This window comes from Musca vetustissima, unplaced genomic scaffold, assembly GCF_032173495.1.
Source record: "Musca vetustissima isolate MV318-11 ecotype Yass unplaced genomic scaffold, APGP_CSIRO_Mvet_v1 utg10137, whole genome shotgun sequence".
NCBI classification, from domain to species: Eukaryota; Metazoa; Arthropoda; class Insecta; order Diptera; family Muscidae; genus Musca; species Musca vetustissima.
The window spans coordinates 265056-279885 of NW_026880745.1; the positions used below are offsets into that span (position 1 = coordinate 265056).

The 14830-nt window shown below is 34.0% G+C and overlaps 1 protein-coding gene across 1 annotated transcript in view; it reads left to right on the forward strand.

Annotated features, from left to right (window-relative positions):
- LOC133326568 (uncharacterized) overlaps positions 1-14830 on the forward strand; it is a gene marked incomplete at its 3' end in the record, with an annotated part of 227183 nt that overhangs the window by 180205 nt on the left and 32148 nt on the right. The gene's annotated exons all lie outside the window — the stretch shown is intronic.

A 14830-nucleotide genomic window follows, 5' to 3' on the forward strand; every position in this document is an offset into this window, starting at 1 on the left:
ACCACTTGGGCTAATAGGGCCACACAATGATAATTTCAAATATCAAATTACAACCATTTTTCATGGAAAAAACTTGACCAAACTACCCAACATATCGACATTTAGGAGGTACCGTTATATGGGAGCAAATTTAAGATAGGCAGACTCGTTACCCAATGAGAACCCAAAATATCAAATTAGACCCAATTCGGTTGGAAAACGTATCCAAAATACTAAATTTTGGCAGGTTCAGTTATATAAACGGGGCTATACAAAAACGTGGACCCATAAATCCCATTTTCTATTCCAAACTTTTTCGGAGTAGTATGTAGGAATGTACAAAAATTGTAAAGCTTTATCATTCACTAGCAAAGTGCCCGCTACTTCGTATGCGGAAAGGGAATACAAAAAAAAGAGAATAATAATAACATTTCATATGGAAATCGTGAATACGGTATAATTTGTTATAGTATAGTTCCGAATTCCACTTCTATTCCTACATTTAATATCACGTTTTTTACCGTTTAGTAGTCTTCATACACATAAGCACCATTTAATACTTTTCCTATTTAAGAGGTTTAATTTCCAACACTGTCTAAATCCTGTACTCTAACAGTAATTTTATTTTCAAATATAAGTTTTCCATCTCCATCCTTTCACTCAAATCTAAATTGTACTAAACATAGTACCATTTAGTACAAATAAATACACCTTTTCAAAACTACCACCATGTCTCTATCCTACGCTCCAACCTTAATTTTAATTCCAAAAGTTAGTACTATTTAGTGCTTCTCGTACCCATAATACAATATCCCAGTCATCTTCATTTCAAATTTCATTCAAAATTTGCATCTCTATTCGTTCACCCAAATCTAAATTGTGCCAAATTTGGTACCTTTTAATACACATATTTACGAATTTTCAATACTACCGGCATATCTCAATGCTGCTCGCCTGTAATTTAAATTCAACATTTCAGGACCTCAGACCTATCCGTCCACACCATTTGGTAACATTTAGTACTTTTTGTTTCTATAATTAAGAATTTTCTAAACTATCAAATCCTACACTCGAACAGTAATTTTAATTCCAAAATTCTGGAGTCCAGCTCTATCCGTTCATACATAACCAAGTTGTACCAAATATAGTACCATTTTATATTCCACCAGCAAGCATTATTCCAAATTTTAGGTTTCCAGCTCTCTCCGTTCACCCAATTCCAATTGTACCAAATTTAGTGACGTTTCGTACTTTTCGTACACATAAATACGAGTTTCCAAAGGTGCGTCTATAGCTCAATCTTCAACAGTAATTTTAATTCCAAATTTCAGGTTTTCAGCTCTATCCTTTCAAGCAAAATCCAAATTGTTCTAAATTTAGTACCATATAGAACTTTTCGTACCAGTAAGTATGAATTTCTTAAACTACCTCAATCCTACACTCCAACAGTCATTTTAATTCTCAATTTGAAGACTCTAGCTCTATCTGTTCAACTACATCCAACTTGCACCAAATTTAGTATCATTTAGTACTTTTCGTACACATAAGTAGGATTTTTAAATGCTACCTCAATCATGTACTCCAATAGTAATCAAAATTCCTATTTTCAGCATTCCATCCCTATACACTCAACTAAATGCAAATAGTACCAAATTTAGTACCATTTTGTACATTTTATACACATAAGTACGAATTTCTTAAAACATTTCCTTACATCAACATTACATCCCAACCTGTATTCTATATAAAATTTCAATATTTTTGCTATATATGTTCAATATATATATATACAATTAGAACTAATTTTAATAATGTTTAGTACTTTTAGTACACTTATAGATCGAATTTTCAAAAACCCTTTTGTACGTCTTTGTAACTTTCCATCAGTTACCCACATTCCAAATTTCAGAATTCAAGCTTTTCCCGTTCGCCTAATACAAAGGGTACTATATTTGGTACATTTTACTACTTTTCGTACCCTCCTAGTTCGAATTTCTAGAACCCCACCCTTTCTCACGCCTACACACCAACAAGAACAAACACTCAAAATTTCAAGCTTCTAGCTTCAGCCGTTTCGTCTGGGCGATGATCTGTCAGTCAGTCACTCACTCACTCACTTAACATTAAGCCCTTTTATATATTAAGATATTGCCGCAGAACTCATATCAAAATCTATGGGTTATGCGGCGAATATTTCAAAGTGTTGAAAACGGAAACTCCATTTTAATATACACTCCATCTTATGGTGAAGGGCATACAAATCCTCACACTTATTATTCCGATTGTCATCCGACATGTACATAACTTTATTTGTCTCACAAAACAAAAAAATAAAGAAATATATTTCTTCAAAGAAAAACATAAATAAGTAAATAAAAATCTAAAAATCTCCTTTATGTTCCAAAAACCACTGTGCTTAGCCATTTATAATGATGACGATATAGAGCAATCATGAAGATTATGAGGATGATGATGACGATGGCGACGACGATGATGATGAGACCATGCCGTCGTCAGTCATACCCTGGTGGTCATTCATTCACAGGCAAATAGCAAATGTTTTCGTTTCAGTTTTAATGCGCTCTTGTTGCTGCAAGTTGTCTGTTGTCAATTGTTGTGTTTTGTTGTGTTGTCTGTCTGTCTGTCCGGTGTTGTATCTTTCCATGCGCCAGCAAACACCATCGTCATCGTAATTGTCGTCGCCGTGGTTGTTGTCGTCGTCGTCGCTCTTCGATGTCGTTGTCTAATGTTGTCCCATTGTGTCTTTAGCCGCAAGTCGTCGAGACGTCTAAACAAAATCAGATTATATGCCGCGCATAATTTCTTTTTCTAACAAAATCTACCAAATAAAACAAAATTGTTGTAAAAAATTTTCGTGAAAAAAAGGAAATTAAAAATTTATAATATTCGTAGAAAAATATATAGTTTAAAATAAAGAATTAAGAAAAAATTGTGATTGAAGAAAATAAAACAAAACCAAAATTAAAGTGCTTCACAACAAGATAATATTTTTTTACAAAATTACAAAAAAAAGTGAGGGAATCAAAGGGAAGAAGAAATAATAATATCCCATTTTAAGCAAACGAGTGTGTTTCGTTTAAATTTAGAAAATCGAAAAGCAAACGTCAGCTAAAAAAGCTACATCAGTATGCGTTTGTAAAATATAGAAATTATCAATAAAAAAATTATTTGGAAAATTAAAAAAAAAATATCAAAGAAGAATAAATTCATTACAGGTCAATAAAAATAAAATCTTTGAAATAATCCCTTCCAAGTGAAGTGCAGAAAGTAATATACCCACTATATGATCCTGAAATAAAAATAAAGTTACAAAGTGTGTTTTATTGTTTTTCTCTACAACTCAGCATCAACAAAGCAGTGATAATCAGCCATCATGTTGGCCCTCAAGGAATGTCTGATACGTGAAGGTGTCTTAAATTTAAATACCCCAAATAATTCATCAACGACATCACAGAAATATCCACCGCCATATCCCCTGTATCGAAATCATTATAGTTTTGGCTCACATTTGGATATGTTGTCTACACCGGCTATAACGAAAAGTTAGTATTCCCAAAAAAAAAAAAAAAATCATTCCAAATCAACCAATACCTCAACATTAAATTGAATTTTTTATTTGTAAATAATACATGGAGAAAGAAATGAAATAGTAATAAATTAAAAAATATACATTAGAAAAAATGTATACAGTGAAGTCGATAAATAACTTATCGTATAGATAATCTCTCCCATTTTTGACAAACTCCGACTATGTGTGATCTTTTTAAACAGCCTGTTTTGTACCCACTAAGATTTGTAGTGCCGAATTATAAAAATACCGTACGATCTTTATAGGGACCTATGTCCAAATATTGGCCTAAACTTGAAATGCTATACGAAATGATATGCGAAATTATAGCCACATCGATTGGAAAATGTGCCTTGGTGCCATCAAAAAAAAACCCCCTTTAAGGGACCACCCCCCATTCTCGGGGTCAAACATTTCTTTGATTTAATTCGAATCTACTCAAATTCAAGAATGTACCTACAAAATTTCAAGTGAAAATTTCAAGAACTCTTGAATATATAGCCGATTTCTTGTGTCAGCATCAAGTGCGAATGGCGGGCACGATAACTCAAAAACTAATAATCCAATCAATTCCAAATTTTTACACGTTTCTCTGTGAGTGTATAGCTATCGTATGAACTAGGATAAAGCCAATCGGTGAAGATCTTCCTTATTTTTTAACGTAGTTTTTATAAAAAAAACGGCGAATTTCCAAAAATATTTTTTTAAAGGTCCGCCATTTTGTTAATTTTAGAGCGAAGTCAATAATCCTAGTTCATACGAGAGCCAGACATGTACTCTTTCTAACACCGTTGGAATTTTCGGATTCCGATGTTCCAGTGAGGAGTTATCATGCCCGCCATCAAAAATAAGGACTTCTCTTTAATTACAAAAAACAACAACAAACAATTACAATTTTTTTTTTTGTAAATTATTTTTCTTCTCTTTTAAATCTTCAAATATATATGTGCAAAGTTACAAACCTTAACAAGCATTGGTATTGATTTACCAGTCCATTGAAAATCTTGAAAAATTAAAATCGAGAATGGAGGGGGTTCCCTTAAACAAGGCGGAACCTTTACAAGCGGGATTTGTCAAAATATAGACAAATATTGAATTTTTTACGAAGATTCGAACCCACGAAAAAAGCCCAGTGGCAAAGTTCCTAGTGCCTAAATTTTTGTGGGACAGTTATATGGACTAATAATGACAATTTTGGCCGGAGAAGTTTTTAAAAATACTGAAAATATGACATAGCCTTATATGGGGGCTGTAATAAATCCTTGACCTATGTGGATTGTTTTGAAAAATGTGCAAACTTTCGAAAATCAAAAGTAATCATTTAGTGCCAAGTAATGGCTGTACGGCGGATGACATATCTAATCCAAGTTTTGGTCGGCCAGACTTAACTCGGAGAACTCACATTGCCATGACACACAATTATTCGAATTTTAGTTTTCACTTTTCGAATTTCTCCAAAGATTCCGGTAATCACTCAAAATATACTTCCTACATAGCTGAAGCGGAACAATTGCCATATGACCATTTTTTCCAAAGAAGCAGACAAACATGTTAGATGTTAGATTTGTCTCGCCGTCGAAGTACATAATGGCGAATTTTTGGGAACACCAATAAATTGTGCGGAATACAACAATATACTTTTTTACGGCCAGGAGTTCATATAATGGTTATAAAAATGTCCCAAGATGCCTATACCACCCAAGGTATAAGGCAGTTTTTAGTCGTTCGTCATTGCGCAAGTTTCGGTTACGATTGACCAGTTAACCAGAATGCAATAGAATGATCCTTCTTCATCTACATACAAATAATTATGTTCGTCGAATGTTGTGAAAAAATGATCGCACGAAAATGTATTTTTTTACGCGAAGAAACTTTTTTTACGGTCAGGTGTTCATGCTAGTTAAAGAAATGTCCAAGGATGCTTATACCACCCAAGGCATCAATGTTTTCTGGGACAAAACCCATTTTTGGACGTTCGTTATTGAGCGAGCATCGGTCATGATTGACCAGTTAACCTGAATGCATTAGAATTATGCTTCATTGTCATTCCGAAATTTAGCTTTGTCGATCTGATCAGATCGCGAATTTCCACTTGGAATGTTGTCAAATTTAATTTTCAAGTCACTGCAAGCAACGCAACACATGACAGAACTCCAAACCCTACTCATTATGCTTTTACCTACAAAATGTTAATATGGAAGCTGACATATTCTATTCTGATGTTTTTTTATCTCCTCAATTGTAGCATAAAATTTTCATTTAATCCGTGTCTTCAGTTTGGCGGAGAGACAAAGTTCTAGAAGGCATCAAGTCCGCCCAATACGGCGTTTTAGGCATGATTATAGTTTTTCAGCCGCAAAAAATGGACCAATGTTGATAATTTTTGTTGGGGAGATTTTCTATCCCATTAGAAGCCAAAATATAAAACTGTATCCATTTTGGTAATAATCCCCGACCAAACTTCACAAAATACCAAAATCTTGGAGGTATCCCTATATGGGGATTAACAAGTTTATCAATCCGTATAATTTTCTATAGGAAGATTTGCAACACTATAAGACCTCGAAATACCAATTGCCGGCTAATTCGGTGGAAAATGTTTCCAGAAATCACCAAAATACCGAAAATCGCGGGGTACCGCTATATGGGATCAATACCAAAAGGTGGACCGATATAACCCATTTGCAATACCAAACCACGTAGAAGAAGTGACAAAGTGCTTTGGAATTGTCAACGCTGTATCTTATCTGTATCTGTATCAAAGTAATATATATGGGGAACAACGCCGGAATTTTGAAATTCGGAGGTTCCAGTGATCGGCAATCATGTCCGCAGTCTAAAAGAAGGGCCTTCTTTAATTACAAAACACAACAACAACATTTTGTCAATATTTTGACCAGTTTTCCCCCTTAGTTTTAATTTGTTTAATATCGAATCCTATATTGAAATTAAAAAGCAGTGATCAAAAAATTTTAAGAAGGAAATCCGATTTTTGGGCCTCTGAGGATTTTGTTTTTCTCAAAATTTAAATTAAATTTATGGCACCTTCTTTGAAAATCCGGCTAAATTTGCCGCTTAAGCGATATGTCGTCATAAGCAATATCAAATAAAGGGCAGAACTTTCCTCGGGTATTTTGGGTACAGTCGGTTTAAACAATGTTGACCTTATATAAACGGTTTGTTTTGACAACCAAAATTTCGGTTATAATTTTTCAAAAAATCTGTAAATTTTTTTAATGATTTAATTGCACTTTAATTTTTTCTCCGTGTATTTTTCATAAATTTGTGTTCGTTGCTAATTTTTTCATATTGTTTTAAAATGCACTGTGTGTTTATTTGCTAGTGGTTTTATAGTGAATACATGTGTATTTTTATTCGTTTCATTTACTTAGCTGCTTTTTTTTAGAATTTTCTTGTTGTTTTTGTTTTTGCCTAAAAATACTCTGTTTTAATTTTAATCTTAAAATGAACAAATCATTTGTTGTTGCGTTCTACTTAATTTTCGGTTCGTATTTTTATATCAAAAACAAAATAAGGCAAATAATGCAAACATGGGTATAAATTGAATTGAATTCAACGATGACAATCGGACGTTAACGACGGAAAAAATAAAATTAATTTATTAATGATTTACTGAATGAAAGCAAACACAAACCTACACAAGTCACGTCGGATAAAGTGAGGAAGCTGTCTTTGGGAATGGCATACATAAATTAATCTTTTAATTAAATTTGTTTTCGTTTTTAATTTAATAAGGAAACTGATTAAATTTTCTCCCACAGTTGCGGAGCATTGATATTTGATTGCACTGTTCAGAATATATACACAGAAGATTCTTTTCTGTTACATTTTTCTATCCTATTTTATTTTTGTGCTTCATAAATTCCCAAACTTTAGAACCAACCTCGTAAATTTGTCAACAAATTTGTTCGGAAATACTTTTTTAACACACATTTTTTAGCATAGATATGTGAGAGAACAATTAGTTGGCCATTGTTTCCAGATTCGATGGCAGGGGGTTATGGTCGTCGGTCACAAGTGTAGATCGCCAGACCACATTAAATCATTTCACAACCTTGTGCTAAGTCAAGAGATATTTCACATTCTTTTGTGAAAGATACACACCCCTCCATATGAAAATTTGGACAAAATTCTTAAATAACACCAGATACCACTCAAAAGAAATTCCACCGTTTGGTGTTGAAAATCTACAAGTGTAAAAGACCTAATTTATTGAATGTTTTCATAAAAGATTTAAACGTTTTATGGCAACTATTCTATCCATTTCATTCCACTGAAATCGGCCTATATATATATATATATATATATTACATTTTTATGATTTTATGTGATGTGAACTACACAAAAAGTGTTTTTGTGCAAATAAATGTTATTAACGGACTTTGTGAATACGATTTTTTTAAAGTGTAGTTCAACGTAGTTCATCTCCAAAATTAAACATTGGGAAATTTATTAGGAGGTTAGTCCTAAAGGATCTGGTCATGGATTGTGATATCAAGACCAATGTTTTGGGAAATAGTTACCAACAACCACGACGTAACCAGTTTGTTTGAATTTTTCAAGTCGAACACTGAGAATACGGATATACAACATACAGCATACATATACTAACGGAAATTTACACACTTCATAAGGGGGGTGCTGTAACTCCTATTTTGAAGAGCATAAATTTTACACTACACCATAATTATTTTGCTTTTGAAAATAAATTATTATTTTTATACCCTAAACAACTATGTTGTCAGGGTATTATAGCTTTGTGCAGCCCCAAAAGTTTGTAACGTCGCGAAATATTGGTCCTAGACCCACCTTTAAGTATACCGATCGTCATATCTCGACTAGCTGAGTCGATCTAGACATGTGTGTCCGTCCGTCCGTCTGTCCATTAAAATTTGTAAACACGATACAGGCCACAGTTATGGACCAATCTTCACGAAATTTTGCATGTAGGATGGGTTCTGGCCAATGAAGACCCCTATTTTTGGGAAAGATCGGTTAATATTTAGGTGATAAAATGGACCAAAAACTTTATTTTTGTCGGTTTTCCCGGTAGCTCCAGAGGCCGCAATTATGGCCCAAACATCGCGAATTTTTGCATGGAGAAGGGAATTGGGCCAAATAATAAGCATGCCTGTTTTGATAAAGATCGGTCAATATTTAGCGGGTCAAATGGACCATGACTTTTGTGTGAAAAATTAAAAAATTTGCATTCTATAGCGTATATATTTACCAGTAGTGTTTGGCGGGTTATTTGGGATACCATTTGTATTTTGTTTTTGCAAAATAGTCAGGCTTAATCCCAGTTTGTTGTTTTTTATAAAAAACAACTATTTATTAGTGGGGAATGTATGGCATTGTCCGCCGAGGGGTAAGGCAGGGAAGACTATAGTTTCGGATCTCGCCACTGATCCTCATCAGTTCCCTTAGTTTTTTGTTGGGATATTCTCCCCAGAAGCTATTAATAGCTTCTTTACAAAAAACCTTTCAAACCCAAATGTCTCTTGTGACAATTCGAAGTTCTTACGTTACCAGCGATACGACCCCAATGAGAAGTTCGTTTCGTTGGCGCCTGACTTCGTGGTCAACAAGGCATTTACAGACAACTACAATATATTTACCCCTGAAGAACAAAGACACGAGAAGTTGATAGCATATGTGAGAGGAGTGGTTGACCTTTAAATTGATACCATTTATATTGTCCTATGTACTCGGATGTGGAAGTTACACTTAAATATTTTCAGGTGTTTACGTATTCATATATTATTTAGTAACCCATTACCACATTAGAGGGCGGATTATAGCGCTGATCGCTTTGAAATGTTCCATGAGGTTACAGTTATGGTCAAAGACAACGCCTATAATTTTCGGTGATGATCAAATAATAATAATACTGAGATGAAGTGGACCGAAAACTTAATTTTTTGTGTTTTTCGAGTCGATCTATAGGCCACAACATAAGAACATAACGCACGTTGACGGTCAATAAAGTGAAAATATTGCCCAAGATCAGAATATAGAACCACACAATGTTGAATTTTCGTGGAAGTTGTGTAGGGTATCATATGGTCGGCCCCGTCCGACTATACTGCTCCGCTAACTGGTTATTTTTATACCCTAAACAACTATGTTGTCAGGGGTATTTGTGCAGCCCCATGAGTTTGTAACGCCGCGAAATATTGGTCATAGACCTTTAAGTATACCGATCGTCATATCTCGACTAGCTGAGTCGATCTAGACGTGTTTGTCCGTCCGTCTGTACGCCTGTCCATTATAATTTTAAACACGATACTGGTCACAATTATGGACCAATCTTCTCGAAATTTTGCATGTAAAATAGGTTCTAGCCCATGAAGACCCCTATTGTTTCTGATGAAGATCGGTTAATATTTAGGGGTTAAAATGGACCAAAAACTTTTTTTTTGTCCGTTTTTCCCGAACATCGCGAAATTTTACATGGAGAAGCAAAGAATAAGCAAGTCTGTTTTGATAAAGATCGGTCAATATTTAGCGGGTCAAATGGACCCTATGTGAAAAATGACAAAAGTTGTATTCCATGGCGTACATATTTACTCCTGAAGGACATATATCCTAAAAATTGATAGCATATCCAAGAGGATTGGTCGATCTTTAAATTAATACCAAATATATTGTCGTATGTACTGGGATGTGGGAGTTACACTTAAATATTTACAGGCGCCTACGCATTCAGATATTATTTGGTAACCCATTACCACACTAGAGGGCGAAAATGTAGCGCTGATCGCTTTGAAATTTTCTATGAGGATCCAGGTATGGTCAAGGATAACGCCTATAATTATCGTTGATGTTTTTGTGTTTTGTCGAGTCGATAGGGCACAATTATAAGCCGAGCGTCACAAACACTACCCACTGTAAAGGGAATCTGCACAAGTAAATAGAAGGGCTGTATAGAATATTAGTAATAGTTGGAAAATATGTCAATGTAAGGAATAGGTGCTGTTGACCTTTAATCGGACAAGAGTGTGCAAATATCACGAAATATTGCCCAGGCTCGGAATAAACATCCGCAGAAAATTAGAATTCCGTGGTAGTTGTGTACCGTCCGACTATACTGCTCCGCTCACTGGTTTCTTTTCTAATAAATAAATCATATGCCCAAAACGGACAAATGGATTAAACCTTAAAATATTCACGAAATGCCACATGACCTATTGGCAATAGAAATCTATAAACACCTATAATTTTTTAATCGAGTGCATTTATTTGATACACATGATATAATCGACAATTTTTACAATTGCCATGGGAAACATTTATGTAGAATTCCCTTTAGGTTCTGTTATGGTAGCTACTCCTTTCCATTCTAATTTCAACTCCGTTATCTATATATTGGGTATAATTTATTAAACAAACTGCATTTATGGCCGTCAATTTAGAAAAAAACCAATGCACACGCATACGGTACATACGTGGATGGTATATGACTTCATTCCATTCTCTTCCATTTACTGAAGATCTCTGAAAGGGTTAATACCTTGAGAAGTTCTAGGATTTATCATGGTTTTCACCTGTGTTAGATTTTCTCGTTATGTGAAACCAATACACATGATTTCATTTTTAATTAACGATTTTTACTATAGATTAAAATAAATCTACTAATTTTTTTACATCTGTTTATTATAGCCTGTTTTTCTCGTATGCTCTTTTAAAATCATGTTTATTACCTTTTATTGTCATATCCACAAACCTTCTTCTTATCTCTGTGCACCGTCATGTCTCATGTCAATCCTATTTCTTATTTCCCCTATTTGTGGTTTCCATGGTAATGTAAAAATCCCTCTAATGAGATTATATTGTTATATATTACGTAAATACCATTCCGGCATAATGTCTAAGCTAAACCCATTGATTTGCAACCAACCAGCAGTTCGTTTGGTATGATAGCATTTGGTGTTAGTTGGTTAGTATTATCAGAATTATTGCTGACAATTTCAATAGATTTAACCGCTGCCACTACTTGCCGCACACCCTATTGACCTCCTTTTTTGTTCCCGATAAAAAAAAAACACCTACCTCACCTTACTGAGTGTTGATGATTATCGCTATTCTTGCACTCGAGTACGAGTGCTGGCTGACTGACTTGGTAAACAAAAATAACTACGATTACAACAATCATCACTGTTGTCATTCATATGCTGCTGTCATGAACACCCTTCTTCGTTTAGGGTACTTGAAATATTAGGTGTTGGATGGATGCTCTTCTTATTGTCACTACTAGAAAATAAAACACACATGAAGACCTGTCCCCACACTGGTTCGGTTCAGTTCACTGTATAATAAAGCAATTGGAGGTGATGATATCACTCACTCACCCTCAACTACAGCATCACATCATATCACGTTCATGTAATTGTTGTAAGCCAGCAATTCAGTTTGATCATCATTTTGTTTTGATGTTTACTATGCAAATCTGTATGAACGGTAGTGGTGACTAGCAGCGACAACTAGCTGTGGTGTTATTGGTATTGTGTGACAACCACTCAACGATGCAATGAACTAAATTTAGCAAATAATAAAAATAAAAAAACTATAGGAAAACATATCTGGATAGGTGAGAAAAAAAATAGAAGAAAATAAACGTATTATAGGGACCAACAAATAATAATAACAAAACACATCACGTCATAATGTATTTTTATTCCGGGGGATTATATAGATCCTTTATTTGGTTTTTTTGGGTCATAAGCCTTCTAAAGATGGATAGTATTCTTCTTGATTTTTCAATAAATAATACATGTTGTTGTAATCTTAAATATATTGAATATATCCTCTATAGATAGGCCATCTATGAGTAATTATCATTTTATATATCGTTAATATATACATGGTATTTTATAAGTATAAGGGAATTCAATTTCAAATTTCGGCTATTTCCAACAGGCTGGCAAGTGAACATAATCCTCAAAAATTATTTGCTTATTTGAATGAATTTTAATTCTTAAAATTGTCACACTAAACCATCTTGATTTTGAAAAAAAGGATCAGGTCTCAAAAAAATTTACGAAAAGCCACATGACCTATGAACAAAATAAACTATTGGCAATAGAAATCGAAAAACACCTATAATTTTTTTATTTTCTGCAGGGTTATCATTTTTAATTAGATACAAAAAATATAAACGGTTTTTTTATAATTGTCATGGGAAACGTTTATATAGAATTCCCCTTTGGGTTCTGTTATGGTAGCTACTCCTTGGGTCTAATTTATTGCAAAAACTGCTTGTATGGCCGCTAATTTAGAAAAAAAAATAATTCACACGGTACATTCATGGATAGTATATGGTTTTTGGGTGCTGTTATGGTAGCTCCTCTCGTTTCAAGAATAACTGAACCTAGTCCAGTTTTAAGCCACGTGACAATTGATGAAGCGCCACTAAGTGAACGGAGTCACATGTTCCTGTTACTAATCATTAGATGCTTCAGATTTCTTAAGACCACTGCCACTGTGAGGTACAGAGTACGCTATAATTGCTATAGAGCTTAAAGCTCTGCGAGGAAACATATTAAACTTCCCGTATAAATCAGACCAACCCATTTAGGGAAAACTAGTAAGACTTCTCGAAGACTACGAGCGGTGCAGAAAAACTGGTTGACATGACCAAGGTTGTGTAAAGAGGATAACAGCTTATATAGTTATCCCAGCGGCAAACCATCTGGCGCCAAAATATTTATTGATCAATTAATAAATGTTTCATTCTGGATAAGACCCTATTTTTATGTTTTGTTAAAACTCGCTAAAATTTGACGGCTTAAAAAAAAGAAGAAGAAAAAAATATACATGTAATTTTTTAATTAAAGTTAATTATTTCGACGCCGGGCATGGCATTGCATGTCATGCGACTGAACCAAAAAATTCCAAAAGGATTAAAAGGGTGCATGTCTGGCTCTGGCCTGATCGAGGATTATTAAATTTGCATACAAAATAAGAAGATGGCGCACCGACGAGAACATTTTAAATTTCGCAGTTTTTTTTTCAGTCACAAAACAAGTTAGAAATGTGAAATCCCTTTACCGATATTATTTATCCTAGTTCTGTCCGTTTGTTTAATCACGTCACAATATTTAAGATAAAGGCATGCACATACATTATAACTACAATTAGAATATTTCTAACTGAAAATCGTATACATCGGTTACTAAAGAATAGGGATACCTTTATAAGGTGGTTTGCATGTAATTTTATATTTTAACGCCATTTGGTAGGAAATCTTCATACCGAAAATGATCAGATTTTAGCTATAGCCCCCATATAACGAAACTCCCGACTTTTGATAGTTTTTATAATTGGGTTCTATTATGGTAGCTACTCCTTTTTATTCAAATTGCAACTGGGTTATCTACGTCGATTAAAAAAAAGTATAATGCAACGTACACGCGACATACGTGGATGATATATGGCTTTTGGGTGCTTTTATGGTAGCTAGCTACCATAAATTTAAAATTTTGTTGGAGAAAAAACATTTTTAATATATGTTATATATATTTCATTTCACTGAATTTTATTTTAGACGTATTACCATACTTTTGAAAAACAAATTGATTTCTGTGGTGTATGTGTACAATATCCTGAGCCGATTTCTATCAATCCATTCATATTTCAATTGACAATCTAATCAAAATGTCGTTTCGATATCACAGTTCAAGGGTTTTAGAGTATCGTTTATAAAAAATCGGAAAATTATATATGATACCTATGTGTATTCGTATGTATTGTATGTATATTTCATGGCAGTTAAACAAACTTAAGGTTTTTAGTGAAAATTTAGCATCAATTCGATCGTAAATATACATTACAGATATAACTAATTCGGACTTGATTTTAAAATAATTTTTCACCGATCTATGCAAAATTTTATCTCAATCGAACCATTGGACAACCATATTGATGAAAACGGTTGTCAGCTATATTTAAATCTAGACCGATTTGAACAATACATAATACAACACATTCTGGGCTTAGTTGGGTACGATATGTGCCATTTCGTCTTAAGGGGATCCCCCCCCTTTTCGGTGTCAAAAATTTTTATTTAGTTTTTTCGAATCTACACTAATTCAAGAATGTCTCTACAAAATTTCAAGTGAAAATCTCAAGAACTCTTCAAGATATAGTAGATTTATTGTGTCAGCATCAAGTGATGGCAAGAGTGATCCTCAAACTTAAACGCATTTGTCTCGAATGTGAAAGGCGGGCACGATAACTCAA